General features: G+C 27.5%; 1 non-coding gene and 1 pseudogene across 1 annotated transcript; both read right to left on the reverse strand.

Moving 5' to 3' along the window:
• Positions 1–7,540: 7,540 nt before the first annotated feature.
• LOC149512591 (5.8S ribosomal RNA) lies at positions 7,541–7,696 on the reverse strand. The gene has a single exon (XR_016332260.1). It is a non-coding gene; the product is annotated as a 5.8S ribosomal RNA (ribosomal RNA).
• A 779-nt stretch (positions 7,697–8,475) lies between these two features.
• Positions 8,476–10,247, reverse strand: LOC149512592 (18S ribosomal RNA; annotated as a pseudogene).
• Positions 10,248–17,820: the final 7,573 nt, after the last annotated feature.

Genomic DNA, 17,820 nt, shown 5'->3' on the forward strand with positions numbered 1-17,820 from the left:
CTTATTCGAAATAACATAATTCTAATTTATTAATATTCCAAAAATTTACAAGTAAGAGATTTAAAAAATGAATCTATTTATTGAACAAGTTCAAATAGTTATGGCTATTTGAACAATTATCTATTTCAAATTGCTATGACCTTATGTTTTGTCATAAAACAATTTTTTCTATTTATACAAACTTATTTCAAATCTGTTTATCGAATAAGTTCAAATAGTTATGACTATTTGAACAATTATTTATTTCAAATCATTATGACCTTTTGTTTTGTCATAAAATAATTAATTTTGTTCAAAAAAGCTTATTCAGATTAAAATAATATTAATTTATTAATATTTCAATAATTAATAAGTAAAAGATTTAAAAAATAAATATGCTTATCAAATAAATTCAATAGTAATAACTATTTAAATAATTATCTATTTCAAATTGTTTTGATCTTTTGTTTCGTCATAAAAAATTGTATCAATTTATATAGGCTTATTTGAAATAAAACAATACTAACTTATCAATATTCAAAAAATTAATGAGTAAGAGATTTCAAAAATGAATCCGTTTACTGAACAAGTTCTAATAGTTATGACTATTTGAACAATTATCTATTTCAAATCATTAAGACCTTTTATTTTGTCATAAAATAATTGTTTATGTTCATACAAGCTTATTTTGAATAAAATAATATAAATTTACTAATATTCTAAGGATTAATAAGTAAAAATTTAAAAAATAAATCTATATTAGTATTATTATAAAATACCATAAATCAATATCTATTTTATCTACTAAATATATCTATAAAACTAATTTATATAATATTGATTAGGCCATTTTATACAAGATATCTATTATTTTAAATTATTAATAATTATTAATTTATTTATCGATAAAACTATTAAATAGATTAATATTAATATTATTTCAAATACGCTTATTATTCTTAATAGATTACTTTTATTAATTAATCTAATTATTATATGTTTATTAGTAAGAGATAAAAAAATTATTATATAAATATTAATCAAATTATTTAATAATATATAGTTATTATATATTTTAATTATTAAAACAATTAATATAACTATAACAATTTAAAATTCATTCAATCCTTATTAATTGTAAGGATTTATAATAATTAATAAATCAATTAAGTCAGGAGTATAATTAATAATTCATATCTATTATTATTAATTTTTAATATTGATTATAAAATAAATTAAAGATAATATATATTGAATCTATTAATTTTAATAGATAAATTATTTAATTTTTATTTTAATATTAATAATTTAATAAGTTTATTATACAAGCACATAATTGCTTACAGAAAATCAATAATTCAAATAAGCCTATATAAGTTGATACAACTTTTTAATAATTAGTTATAACTAAATAACTATTTTTATTATCTATATTATTAACTATATAGATTAAATATATTAATTTTAAAGCTTATTTTCTTATTAATTTTAAAATTAAGTATTAGTAAAAAAAAACATATAGATAATAATTATGATTTATAAATCTAATTGGTTTATTATTATTATTTAAAAAATTAATAATAGGTATGATAATTAGATTTTTAAAGATTTATATTAAAACTAATTAATAAAAATCAAATAGATTAAATCTTTTAATCATAACAATTAAAATAACAATTAAATAAATTGATTATTAAAATTAATAAAAAGTTTAATAGTATTTATATATTATATTATAATAATTTAAATATATTTTTACTAGTTATATTTAATACTATAATATATATTAATTTTAAATATTAAATCTAATTTATAAAGGAATTATTAACTATATAGATTATAACTAAGAATTTAAAATATTTTAGTTAATTATTTAATACATAATATTTTTTAAATCTCTTAGTTATGAATTTCTAGAATATTATTAATTTAGTATTATTTTATTTCGAATAAATTTATATGAACAAAAATAATTATTTTATGACAACAAAATATTATAATAATTTGAAATAGATAATTCTTCAAATAGTCATAATTATTTGAACTTATTCGGTAAACAGATTTATTTTTTGAATCTTGTACTAATTCTTGAAATATTAATAAATTAGTATTATTTTATTTCAAATAAACTTATACATTCAAAAATAATTATTTTATGACAAAACAAAAAGTACTAACAATTTTATTTCAAATAAGCTTGTATGTTGAAAAACAATTGTTTTATGACAAAATGAAAGGTAATAATGATTTAAAATAGATAATTGTTCAAATGACCATAATTATTTAAACTAAGTCAGTAAACTGATTTATTTTTTAAATCTCTTAATTTGCAAAATATTAAGAAAAGTAGTATTATTTTATTTTGGATAAACTTTTGTGAACTAAAACAATTGTTTTATGACAAAACAATAATTCAAAACAACTTTAAATAGATAATTGTTTAAATAGTCATAACTATTTGAACTTGTTCGGTAAACAAATTTAGTTTTTCAAATATCCTGCTTATTAATCTTTCAAAAGTTAAAAATTAGTATTATTTTCTTTCAAATAAGCTTGTATGAACTGAAACAATTATTTTATGATTAAACAAAAGGTCAAAATGATTTGAAATAGATAATTATTCTAATAATCTTAACTATTTGAATTGATCGGCAAGAACATTTATTTTTTAAATCTCTTACTTATTAATTTTCAAAATATTATTAAATTAGTATTATTTTTATCTGAATTAGCTTATATGATAAAAATAATTGTTTTATGACAAAACAAAGATCATAACAATTTGAGATTAATATTTATTCAAATAGTCATAACTATTAGAACTGCTTTGAAAAACAACTTTAGTTTTTAAATCTTTTACTTAATGATTTTTGAAATATTAATAAAGTAGTATTATTTTATTTTAGATAAGTTTTTATTAACTGAAACAATTGTTTTATGACAAAACAAAATGTCAAAATAATTTTAAATAGATAATTATTTAAATAGTCATATCTATTTGAAATTGTTCAGTAAACAGATTTATTTTTTTAACTCTCTTACTTTAATTTTTTGAATGTTAATAAATTAGTATTGTTTTATTCCAAATAAGCTTGTATGAACTAAAATAATTGTTTTATGACTAAAGAAAAGGATAGAATGATTTGAAATAGATAATTATTTGGATAGTCTTAACTATTTGAACTAGTTCAGCTAAAATATTTATTTTTTAAATCTCTTATTAATTTTTGAAATATTATTAAATTAGTATCATTTTAGTCCAAATAAGCTTGTATGAAAGGACATAATTGTTTTATGACAAAATAAAGATCATTATGATTTGAGATAATAATTGTTTAAATAGTCATAACTATTTGAACTGGTTTAGTAAATAGATTTAGTTTTTAAATCTCTTATTAATTTTCAAAATATTAATAAATCAAAATTATTTTATTTTGAATAATTTTGTATGAACAGAAACAATTGTTTTATGACAAAACAAAAGGTCATAACAATTTGAAAATAGATAATTGTTCTAATGGACATGACTATTTAAACTTGTTCAGTAAATAGATTTATTTTTTAAATCTCCTACCTATTAATTTGCAAAATATTAATAAAGTAGTATTATTTTATTTTGAATAAACTTGTATGAATAGAAACAATTGTTTTATGACAAAATAAAAGATCATAACTATTAGAAACAAAAAATTGTTCAAACAGTTATAACTATTTGAGCTTAATAATAATTAAATAATCAATATTAAATAATCAATTAATAATGATTATTAATACTAAAATTAATTATTTAATAATCATTATTTATTGCATAATAAAACAATAAGAACGAAATAAACATTATATATTTAATGTTTTAATATTGTTTCAACTAAACAATAAAAAGCTCCCATATATATTAATATGTTAATATTAATATATAGTTTTATTAATAATTAGATTAATATTATTTTATTTGATATTTTAAATTATTAATAATTGTTTTATGAGAAAACAAAGATCATAAACTATTTGAGATTGATATTTGTTTAAATAGTCATAACTATTTGAACTAGTTTGAAAACAACTTTAGTTTCTAAATATCTTATTAATTTTTGAAATATTAGTAAAGTAGTATTATTTTATTTTGTATAAGTTTTTATGAACTGAAACAATTGTTTTATTACAAAATAAAAGATCATAATGACTTTAAATAAAAAATTGTTCAAATAGTCAAATCTATTTGAAATTGTTCAGTAAATAAATTTATATTTTTAAATCTCTTACTCATTAATTTTTCAAATGTTAATAAATTAGTATTATTTTATTTTGAATAAGCTTATATGAACTGAAATAATTGTTTTATGACTAAGCAAAGGTTAGAATGATTTAAAATAGATAATTGTTATAATAGTCTTAACTATTTAAATTGGTTTGACAAACATATTTATTTTTTAAATCTCCTATCAATTAATTTTCAGAATATTAATAAATTAGTATTATTTTATTTCGAATAAACTTGTATGAATTGAAACAATTGTTTTATGATAAAACAAAAGATCATAATTATTTGAAATAAATAATTGTTCAAACAGTCATAACTATTTGAACTTGCATGGTAAACAGATTTATTTTTTAACTCTTTTACTTATCAATTTTTGGAAAATTAAAAAACTAGTACTATTTTATTTCAAATACGCTTGTATGAACATAAACATTTGGTTTATAATGAAACAAAAGGTCATAACTATTTGAACATGTTCAAAAAATAAATTTATTTTTTTAATTTTTACTTATTAATTTTTGAAATATTAATAAATTTATATTATTTTATTCGAAATAAACTTGTATGAATAGGAACGATTGTTTTATGACAAAACAAAAGGTCATAACGATTTGAAATAAATAATTGTTCAAATAGTCATAACTATTTAAACTTGTTCAGAAAATAGTTTCATTTTTTAAATCTCTTACTCATTATTTTTTGAAATATTAATAAATTAGTATTATTTTATTTTGAATAAGCTTATATGAATTGATACAATTGTTTTAGGATGAAACAAAAGGTCAAAATGATTTTAAATAGATAATTACTCAAATAGTTATGACTATTTGAACTTGTTCGGTACATATATTTATTTTTAAAATCTTTTACTTATTAATTGTCAAAATATTAAACAATTAATATTATTCTAATCCAAATAAGCTTGTACGGAGAAAAACAATTGTTTTATGATAAAACAAAATGTCATAATGGTTTGAAATAAATAATTGTTCAAACAGTTATGACTATTTGAACTTATTTGGTAAACAAATTTATTTTTTAAATCTTTTACTTATTAAATGTCTAAATATTAATAAATTCACATAATTTTATTTGAAATATGCTTGTATGAGTAGAAAAAATTGTTTTATGACAAAATAAAAGGTCATAATGATTGAAAATAGATAATTGTTCAAATAGTCATAACTATTTAAACTTGTTCGAAAAATAGTTTCATTTTTTAAATCTCTTACTCATTGTTTTAAGAATATTAATAAATTAGATTTATGTTATTTCAAATAAACTTTTACGAACAAAAACAATTGCTTTATGATAAAACAAAAGGTCATAACTATTTGAAATAGATAATTATTCAAACAGTCATAACTATTTGCATTGGTCAGGCCAACACATTCATTTTTTAAATCCGTTACTTATGAATTTTCAAAATATTAATACATTAGCATTACTTTATTCTAAATAAGACTGTATGAACAAAAACAATTATTTTATGACAAAACAAATGGTCATAATGATTTGAAATAAAGAATTATTTAAATAGTTATAACTAACCGAACTGGTTTAGTAAACAGATTTATTTTTTAAATCTCTTACTTCTTAATTTTCAAAATATGAGTAGATTAATATTATTTTATTCTAAACAAAATTATATGAACAAAAACATTTGTTTTATGACAAAAGAAAAAGTTATAACGATTTGAAATAGGTAACTGTTCAAATAATCATAATTATTTAATTGGTTTGACAAACAAAATTATTTTTTAAATCCCATACTTATTAATTTTTTAAATATTAATAAATTTGTTTTATTTTATTCCGAATAAGTTAGTAAGAACTGAAAAAAATTATTTTATGACAATAAAATAATTATCGATATATTGTTATGTCAATTATAACAAATTATTACTTATTAAATTATTAAGATATGATTATTTTAAAATATATCTAAAAATTTATTATTCTTATGGCCATTTTGTTAAATGGTCAATTATTAAATCAATTATCTTTTAAATTAATAATTATTACTTATTCTTATTTATTATTTTCAATTAATATTCAGGTAATTATTATTGATTTGTTTACAATGACCAATATTTATTAAATTATTTTAATATTGTTATTTATTTAATTGATATATTTTGTTATTAATAATTAATATTCAAGTAATTAAAAATGAAACCTAAGGTGATTTGTTTAAGTTTATAATAGTTATATAACTATTTAAATAATTATATATTTCAAATCGTTATAACTATTTGTTTTGTTAGAAAACAAATGTCTCTGTTCATACAAGTTTATTACGAATAAAATAATACAAATTAATTAATATTTAGACAATTAATAAGTATAACATTTAAAAATAAATTTGTCTATCAAACAAATTCAAATAGTTATAACTATTTGAACTATTATTTATTTCATATCATTATGACTTTGTTTCATTATAAAACAATTGTTTCTATTTATTCAAACTTATTCAGATTAAAATAACACAAATTTCTTAATTTTTAACTAATAAGTAAAAAATTTAAAAAATAAATCTATTTAACGAGCAAGTTTAAATAGTCATGGTTATTTGAACAATTATCTATTTCAAATCATTATGACCTTTTGTTTTGTAATAAAATAATTTTTTCTGTCTATATAATATTTGAATTGTTTCAACTTATTAAATTCATAAGTAATTTATTAATTACTCTTTGACTCTATTTTCAAAGTCCTTTTCATCTTTCCCTCATGGAACTTGTTTGCTATCGGTCTCTCACCCGTATTCAGCCTTGGATAGAATTTACTATTTGATTAGGGTTGTATACCAAAAAAAAAACTCGACTCACAGATAGCGCCTCATGGTGCGATAGAGTCTAAACATAACAGGGCTCTCACCCTCTACAGTGCCTTTTTCCAGGGGACTTAGGCTCGGTCCACTGCTGAGGATGCTTTTACAGACTACAATTCGAACATAGAGATGCTCGATTCTTAAGCTAAGCTCTTCTCGGTTCACTTATCATTACTAGGGGAATCCTGGTAAGTTTATTTTCCTCCACGTATTGATATGCTTAAACTCAACGGTTCAAAATGTGAGCATCGACCGAATGATACGAGGGGTTCGATGGGGTTTGGATGGACAATGTGCACGTCTCACCGAAACAAGGCATGCAATGAGTTTTACCATTGACAGTCATTACACTATCATTGTTAAGGACTTATTTTTGGACCAATCATGATCGACAAGATCATAGGAAGCCATCTTTCACCCCCTCAATCGGAGTTGATAGCAGGAGGTTAAAGGGCAATGATGTATGACACCCAAGCAAGCGTGCCATTGGCCTAAGGGCTTGGGGCACAACTTATGTTCAAAGACTCAATAGTTCACGAGATTCTACAATTCACACCAAGTATCACATGTCACTACATTTTTCATTGATACAAGAACCAAGATATCCATTACCAATTGTCGTTTTGGTTTTTCTTGATAAAAAAAGCTATGGTACTGCCCATGCATGCACCACAAATGGGGTGGTGACAGCACATATGCTTTTTTTCAGTTAGGTTCCTTGGCACGATTCATGCTTGAGGTTTGTTATTTGGTCATAGGCAATGATACTAATTGTTTCATTTGTTCGAGAGATAAAACGAAGCAATTGTCGCACATGCCTAAGGCCAGAAGGGGCTCAAGCCATGGAGGCACCCTTGCCCCCTTGGTGTTTCATTAACACATTCATGGGTCATTCGTTAAGCCAATTTTGACAATGATCCTTCCACAAGTTCACCTATGGAAACCTTATTATCACTTTTTCTTCCTCTAAATGATAAGGTTTAGTGGACTTCTCATGACGTCACAAGTAGTGAACCGTCTGTGTCACTGCTAGGGGTGTAAATGATACATTAGTACTCGCAAGCTACTCGGGTTCGATTCGAAAAAAACTCGAATTCGATTCGATTATTATCGAGTCAAGCTCGAGCTCGAGTAACTTGACTTATCGATCGAGTCGAATTCGAGTATTCTTATATCTGACTCGAGTAGCTCGCGAGCCTAATCGAGCTTTTATATTTAAATATATTTTTATTATTTTAATTAATAAAATATTTTGAGTCCGAGTTCGAGTTTGAATTCGAGTATGAATAATCGAACTCTTATCGAGTATACGAATTGAACTTATTTTTACATATTAATCGAGCTTAATCGAGCGAGCTCAAGTAGCTCGAATTCGATCACAAATCGAGCTCGAGCCGAGTATCGAGCCTCGAGTTGTGAGTCGAGCTCGAGCTCGAGCTTCTCACTATTCGGCTCGGCTCGACTCGTTTACACCCATAGTCACTGCAATCTGAACACTTCACTGGACCATTCAATTGGTAAGAGCGACAAGTGATGTGTACAAAAGGTAATGATGTTTCAACATAAGCTGATAACTCGCACTTACTAGGAATTCCTCATTGAAGACCAACAATTGCAATGATCTATGCCTATCATAATGAAATTTCAAAGATTACCTCGGCCTGTCAACCAGGCTATAGACTCGTTGAACACATCAGTATAGCACACGTTTAGCCCAAAACATCTAAAGGCATCATAAACCTATTATTCCCTCAAACTTCCTTAATCTAAGTAGCCATAGTCCCTTTAAGAAGCTAGCCATGAAGGATCATCTCCTTGTAACTAGTTAATAGGCTAAAGTCTTATTCGTTAATAGAATTAAGCTGACAAATCACTTTACCAATTAATAATGGCCATACACCACCACCTATAGAATCAAGAAAGAGCTCTCAATATGTCAATTCTTACTATATCGGGACCTAATAAGTTCCCTTATGTTGAGTCAAATTAAACTACAAGCTCCACTCCTAGTGGTGCCCTTCCATCAATTCTTTTAAGTTTCAGCCTTGCAACCATACTCCCCTTAGAATCCGAAAACTTTGATTTTTCATAAGGTGCCGACAGAGTCCTAAAAGTAACATTCGTTGATCCTTGGTTGACATCATTTATAGTTGAGAGTAAGATGGTATTTGATCAACTTTAAGCCCTCAACTTTCTTTCTTAATTAAGGAAAACATCTTTAGCAAATGCTTTTGCAGTTGTTCATCTTTCATAAATCCAAAAATTTCACCTTTGATTATAAAATATGAAAGCCCTTAACTGTCTCTGTTAATCATTACTCTAATCCCAAAAGCCAACACAATAGCACCAAAATCTTAGGATGTTATCCTATACTGATGTATACAAACATAGGCCTACTTTGAGCACTCTAATTTCTTCAAAGTAGCATTGCCAGAGGAATGACCTGGCTAGTTAAGGTTAAGAGCGCATCATTGGTTATAAGGATAAGTAGACTGGTGCTCACCATGAGGTGGACTAGGTGACCCAACCCTAGTTTCAACTACGAGTTTTTTAATTGCAACAACTTAAATATATGCTATTAAAGCTAGAATTACCATGGCTGCTAGCACTAGACTTACCTTCTAAAAGATCCTCATTAAGGGATTTAGATTGTATTAATTTCAATTAATAGACTCATAAAGCCTAGTATTGTTATTTATTATCACAACCTCTCTGTGTCAAGATTGGGTAATTTTTTGCTTGCAGCCTTCTTTGGATGTGTTAGCCTTTTCACAGGTTCCCTATCTGGAATCAAAACCGAATTCTCTATCATCGGTCACACCATAGTATGCCACTATTCTACCATCAAAAGTTGAGAGGGCAAAAATTTGAATGATGCATCACTGGCACAAAGGCTATGTGATCCGTCGAGTTATAATGAATCATTAAAGCAAAGGGCAAAGCTCGCATCAACCTTTTATCTAATAAATGCATCCTTTCTAGAAGCAGGGGTTTGTTGCATGCTTCATTTATAGAATTACTATAGTTATCTGAGTAGTAGATACCATCAAACAAACTATAACTAATTTAATGACCCATTCATAATTTCACAGTCTAAATTAGTTCTTACTTACACATGCATGGCTTAATCTTTGAGACAAGCATATGACTACTAGCAGGATCAACAAAGTAGTATTCCTTTAGGACATTGGGACTACATAAACCTTAACGCACCGACTGAGTGGTAGAAAAAGCTAATAGGGAGCATAAGCATCATATGTGTAGAGCACGTAAAATGCATAGTTTTGGACAAACAAGGGCTAAGGGCCAGCGCCCATAAAACATTTTGCATTCGAAAGCATGAATGAACACTAGTGTACCAATACGGCCATGGGGGTTTGGGTGGCACACTTGGGACATGGAGCATAATTAAAGTTTGACCCGTAACCTCTAAGGACACTAGGTAGATGAGCGATGGCAAGACATTCCATTTCCTTCAATTTAGGTATGCAACACAAGATCCTGATCGCACCCTCAGGGTATGATAACCACATGAGGGAGATTAAAGAGGGTGGCAATCGACAGTTTGATGCATCGAGCATAGAGCTTGCCAACACGTATAACCATAGCATTACTCATATGCCCAATTCATACAAGTGGTAGCATTCATGCACACTGGTCCACAACCCACCCAATCGATTACACAATGAGCAAGTGGAGAAAATGACGCATGAGCCATACCACAACCACTTGGTAAGGGAAAAACACAAGCAAGGGCCACGAGACTGCACCTACCATCCAACAGGCAACAATGGTATAACACCACTAATGCTTGGTTTGGCCAGGATTGCACATGTAAACTCTGCTATCACCACCCTTGGGGGATGTTATCTAATTTAAGGACTTGTTCCTAGGGTCTTAGGTAGCATTGACTGCATGCACTAGCTTGGCCAGGCCAAGGCATTTTTTATGGTTGATGAGAATGAACCATGAGACTATCAAATACCTGAAAGACTTGGCTAGCCTAAGCCTATTATTGTAACTTCTACTTACACCACCCCAGGGAAGCATTATGTGATTTAGGGACTTGGTCATAGGGTATGGAATAGCATTAGCCACAGGCATAGGCTTAAGCTTGACCTTTTTTAAATGCATGCCAACCGATAAAGGCCATAGGCTCTTACGTGTCACTAAAGCAACCAATCTCCGGACAACATGGCCAAAAGGCATGCATGGCCCAGATTTTACCTCAAGGATGTTGCCATAGATGTACACAATAAGAGGCCCATCACGTACACCTACTCTTTTTGAGGAAGGGAGAAAGAGCACCCAGACAACCAACCTCTAAAGAGCATAAGAAATTTTATAGATATGCTAGCATAGACATTAAAGTGTCTGAAATGGAGACACTTTTTTCAAATAGGCATATCCCATATCAAGGGTCTGTAAGTGTCGATGGTGGTCGAGGCTTGTGCCTGTACCAAGACCCAGTATATGTCGATGGTGTTCGAGGTAGGTACCTGCAGCAAGGGCTAAATGTGCCAATAGTGATGGAGGCAACTGTTCGTATGAAGGGTCATATTCTTCTGATGCTGATCAAGGCATGTGCATGCACCAAGAGCTAGCATGTACCGATAATGGTCGAGGTAAGTGCCCGTACCAAAAGCCAGCTTGTGCCAATAATGGTCGAAGCCTTTGTTAAAGTTTGATTCTAGGCCACAATGCGCACATTGGGCTTAAGCATATGCTAGTACTGCATTTTTTTGCCTACGGCACCATCACTGAAGCATCACCAAAGAACTTGATCAGTAGCATTGGGGGTTAGGGGTTGTGTGCACATGATATGCGATGGGTGGTGGCCCCTAACCCTTATATTGGCTCCTTATCCCCCAAGCAACCTTGACTACTCAATCCTTTTAAAAAGCATAAGAGCTTTTATCAGTTTGTAATAGTAGCAATTCAAGTGTCTGAAATGGAGACTTTTTTTCAAATGAACATAAAATGTTCCACACTTTGACATTTTAGCTAAATATTTTTATGAATGCCAACAAAAATATAAGGATCACATATACCAAATTTGAGGCCAAAACTCTTAAAAAAATTTCAAAAAATCTCATATTGTAAAAAATTCTAAAAATCACAAAAAATAAAAAATGAGTCATCTTGCTGTGAAACTTCACAGAAAGGCTTAGGGGACCATTATATGAATTTACAATCCATAAAAATGGCATTGGCATGACAAAAATATGAAGATGTGTCTGAATCCACCTATTGTCTGGTCATGGAGCACGTGGTGCGTGACCTAGCATGTGCTGATGGTGTTTAAGTGAACTACCCACACAAAGGGCCAGCATATGCTGATACCAAGGGAGAACATGTCTCAATAGTGGTCGAGGCATATACATGTGTCATTGTTTGTATGTTCGTCTAGGCTCAGGGGTTTTCTTCGAGTCAAGAAATAATTTTGATTCTAGGCGCATAGGATTCGATAGCTAGGTGGACCAAGCCTTGAAGCCTATTAAAGGCCCAGGTCATAGGGAACTAGCCCAGAACATTGGATTTGCCAGTGATCAAAACTTGAGAGGCTCAAGCATGGTGTTCAAGTTTGGTAGAATTGAGCTAGCCCCTAGTGCAGGCACTGGTGAGTGCTTATATCAATTTACAAGCCATAAAAATGGTATTGGTGCGACAGAAATATGAAGATGTGTTTGAACCCACTTACTACCCTATCATGGTCCATATAGTGCATGGCTCAAGCCCAAGATACCCTTGCATGGTATACAGCCCAGCATGTGCCAATGGTGTTAAAAAAAACTACCCGCACAAAGGGCCAACATGTGCCGATGGTAGTCAAAGCATGTGCTAAGACCTAGGGCCAACATGTTCTAATAGTGGTCGAGACATGCGCATGTGTCATAGTTCTAGTGGAACAGGGTTTGATAGCTAAGGCAACCAAGCTTTGAAACCTATTGGAGGCTCAAGTTATGGGGAACTAGCCCAAAATAGTGGCATGGGTAATGATCAATTCTCCAAAGGCTCAGGTTCGACATAATTGAGCCAAGCCCAGGTGTGGGAACTAGTGAGGACTTATATGAATTTACAAGCCATAAAAATGCTACTAGCATGGCAGAAATATGAAGATGTGTCTAAACCCACCTACTACTCGATCGTGGTGCACATGGTGTGTTGCTTAGGCTCAAGATACCCTCACATGGTGCGTGGCCCAACATGTGCCAATTGTGGTTGAAGTATGTGCCTAGACCAAGGGCCAACATGCCTCGATGGTGGTCGAGGCATTTGTTTGTATCATAGTCTACAAGCTGGTCTAAGCCTAGGGGTTTTATTTGAGTCAAGTAGTAGTTCCAGTTTTAGAAGGACAGGGTCCGACAGTCGAGAAGACCAGACCTTGAGGCTTATTACAAGTCTAAGTCATAGGGAACTAGTCTAGAACAGTGGTATAGGCAGTGATCAAGACTCTAGAGGCTCAAACACATGTTCAAGTTCAGCAGAGTTAAGCTAGACCCAAGTGCAAGTGCTAATGAGCAATATGTGGGCATATGGTCAGACCCAGGTTCGAGCACTGATAATCGAGGTGTGGGCGCATGGTCAAACCCAAGTGCAGGCATGCTTAAATACAATCTTGAGAGGATCAAATTTGTAGGCTTTTAGAAGGTTCAGTACTACAACATAATCTTTGACAAGCTAGAATTATGATGAGCACTTGAGCTTTGTATGCTAACTTAGGCACACAGAGTCAATTCCCTATCAAGGCCGTATGTGGTTTGACTTAAGACTAGAGCTTGTGACACATGCACTGAGCATCATTTTGTGCCAATAGTGATCGAGAGGCAGACAAGTGCCTTGGGTGGGAAGATCATGGTACACATGCCACAGCAAGTGTCAACATCTACCACAAATGTGTCTAAGGCAACAACCAACACTAAGGACCAGCTTGTGCCAATAGTGATCAAGGCAAGTACCCATTCAAACATTTCATGCATCGGGCAATGGTGTCTAAGGCAACATCTCGCACAAAGAGGTCAGCATCTATTGATGGTGTCTAAGGCAATAACGAGCTGGCATCTGCCAACTATGTTGGATGTGGTTGCCCATGTAGCAATCGAGGGCCAGAGGCAGTCGATGGCATTCGAGGTAACAACCTACATCGAAGGCCAGTATGTGTTGAGGCAAGTGCTCACATTGAGGGTGAGCCCATCCTTGTAACAAATATCGAGGGCATTTGGCTACCATTTACTTAGACATTCGAGGGAGGGATGTTATTGCCCAACAAAATCGGTTGCAATGGGGAACACCATTCATCCCCATCCCTAGAGGGGTGTGGTGTAAAAAAAAATAAAGTGAGTAGGCTTTGGTGAATGTGGGGGAGAGGGACAAATTGAAGCAACAAAGGGCTAAATCTTAGTGAATTGTAGCAACAAGGCCACTTTACCACTTACAATAGTTAAACTAATTTATTTTAATTATTCAAATAGTCATAATTATTTCAACTGGTTCAGCAAACATAATTATTTATTAAATCTCTTATTGATTAATTTTTGAAATATTAATAAATTTTTTTTTTATTTTGAATAAGTTAGTAAGAACTAAAAAAATTATTTTACGATAAAACAAAATGTCATAACAATTTAAAATAAAGAATTGTTCCTATAGCTTTAACTATTTGAACTGGTTTAATAAACAAATTTATTTTTTAAATCTATTAGTTATTAATTTTCAGAATATTATTACATTAGTATTATTTTATTTTGAATAAACTTGTATGAATAGAAATAATTGTTTTATGAAATAACAAAAAGTTATAAGAAATTGAAATACAAATAGTCATAACTATTTGAATTGGTTCGATAAATAGATTTATTTTTTAAATCTCCTACTTATTAATTTTTGAAATATTAATAAATTAATATTATTTTATTATGAATAAGCTAGTATGATGAAAAACAATTGTTTTATGTCAAAACAAAAGTTCATAATAATTTGAAATAGATAAATGTTCAAATGGCCATAATTATTTTAACTAATTCGATAAACTGATTTATGTTTTAAATCTTTAACTTATCAATTTTTAAAATATTAATAAAATAATATTATTTTATTTGGGACAAGCTTTTATGATCTAAAACAATTGTTTTATGATAAAATAAAAGGTCATAATGATTTTAAATAGATAATTATTCAAACAGTCATAACTATTTGAACTTGTTTGGTAAATAAATTTATTTTTTAAAATTTCTTACTTATTAATTTTCTGAATGTTAATAAATTAGTGTTATTTTATTTTGAATAAGCATATATGAACTGAAACAATTATTTTATGACTAAACAAAAGGTTAGAATGATTTGAAATAAATAATTATTCAATAGTCTTAACTATTTGAACTGGACTAGAAAACACATTTATTTTTTAAATCCTTATTAATTTTTAGAATATTATTAACTTAGCATATTTTACTCTAAATAAGCTTGTATGAATAGAATCAAATGTTTTAGTACAAAACAAAGATCATAACGATTTGAGATAGATAATTGTTTAAATAATTATAACTATTCAAACTAGTTCGGTAAAGAGATTTAGTTTTTAAATCTCTTATTAATTTTTGAAATAGTAATAAATTAGTATTATTTTATTATAAATAATTGTGTATGAATAGAAACAATTGTTTTACAACAAAATAAAATGTCAAAACAATTTGAAATAGATAATAGTTCAAATAGACATGACTATTTAAACTAGTTCGATAAACTAATTAATTTTTTAAATCTTCAACTTATTAATTTTTAGAATGTTAATATATTAGTATTATTTTATTCCAAATAAACTTTTATGAATAGGAACAATTGTTTTATAACAACATAAAAGATCATAACAATTTGAACTCACTCGGTAAACACATTTATTTTTTTAATTTTTACTTATTAATTAATTAGAATTATTTTATGCCAAATAAGCTTGTTTGAATAGAAACAATTGCTTTATGACAAAACAAATGGTCATAATGATTTGAAATAAATAATTGTTCAAATAGTCATAACTATTTGAATGTGTTCAGAAAATAGTTTTATTTTCTAAAATTTACTTATTAATTTTTGGAATATTAATAAATTTATATTATTTTATTCAAAATACACATACACGAACAGAACCAATTGTTTTATGACAAAACAAAATGTCATAATGTTTTGAAATAGATAATTGTTTAGATAGTCATAACTATTTCAACTTGATTGATAAGAAACAATTGTTTTACAACAAAATAAAATGTCAAAACAATTTGAAATAGATAATAGTTCAAATGGAAATGACTATTTGAACTAGTTCGGTAAACTAATTAATTTTTTAAATCTTCAACTTATTAATTTTTAGAATGTTAATATATTAGTATTATTTTATTTCAAATAAACTTGTATGATTAGAAACAATTGTTTTATAACAAAACAAAATATCATAACGATTTAAAATAAATAATTGTTCAAACAATCATAACTATTTGAACTCACTCAATTGTTTTATAACAAAACAAAAGATCATAACGATTTGAAATAAATAATTGTTCAAACAATCATAACTATTTGAACTCACTCGGTAAACAAATTTATTTTTTAAATCTTTTACTTATTAATTTTGGAAATTAATTAATTAGAATTATTTTATTCCAAATAAGCTTGTTTGAACAGAAACAATTAGTTTATGACAAAACAAATGGTCATAATGATTTGAAATATATAATTGTTCAGATAGTCATAACTATTTGAATGTGTTCAGAAAATAGCTTTATTTTCTAAAATTATACTTATTAATTTTTGAAATATTAATAAATTTATATTATTTTATTCAAAATACGCTTGCACAAATAGAACCAATTGTTTTATGACAAAACAAAATGTCATAATGTTTTGAAATAGATAATTGTTTAAATAGTCATAAGTATTTCAACTTGAATGATAAGAAAATTTATTTTTTTAATTCTATTACTCTTTAATTTTTGGAATATTATTTTATCTCAAATAGGCTTATATGAACTAAAGCAATTATTTTATTACAAAACAAAAGCTCACGATGATTTGAAATAGATTATTATTCAAACAGTCATGACTATTTGAACTTGTTCCGCAAACATATTTATTTTTTAAATCTTTTACATATAAATTATCGAAATATTAATAAATTAATCTTATTTTATTTCGAATAAGCTAGTATGAAAAAAAACAATTGTTTTATGACTAAACAAAAAGTCATAACAATTTAAAATAAATAATTATTCAAATAGTCATAATGATTAGAACTTGTTCAGTAAACAGATTTATTTTTAAATCTTTTACTTATTAATTATCATAATTTAATAAATTTGTATTATTTTATTCAAAATAAGCTTGTATGAACAGAAAAAATCATTTTATGACAAAGCAAAAGGTTATAGCGATTTCCAATAAATAATTGTTTAAATAATTATAATTATTCAAACTTGTTCAGTAAACAAATTCATTTTTTAAATCTCTTAATTATTAATTTTCAAAATATTAATCACTTAATTTTATTTTATTTCGAATAAGCTTATATGAATTGAAATAATTTTGTTATGACAGAAGAAAAGGTCATAACAATTTGAAATAGATAACTATTCAAATAGTCATGATTGTTTGATCTAGTTCAGTAAACATATTTAATTTTTTTACATTTTTTACTTATTAATTGTCAAAATATTAATAAATTTGTATTATTTTAATTTGAATAAGCTTGAATAAA

This window comes from Durio zibethinus, chromosome 22 (genome assembly GCF_047325235.1).
Source record: "Durio zibethinus cultivar Kanyao isolate XHJ-2024 chromosome 22, ASM4732523v1, whole genome shotgun sequence".
NCBI lineage: Eukaryota > Viridiplantae > Streptophyta > Magnoliopsida > Malvales > Malvaceae > Durio > Durio zibethinus.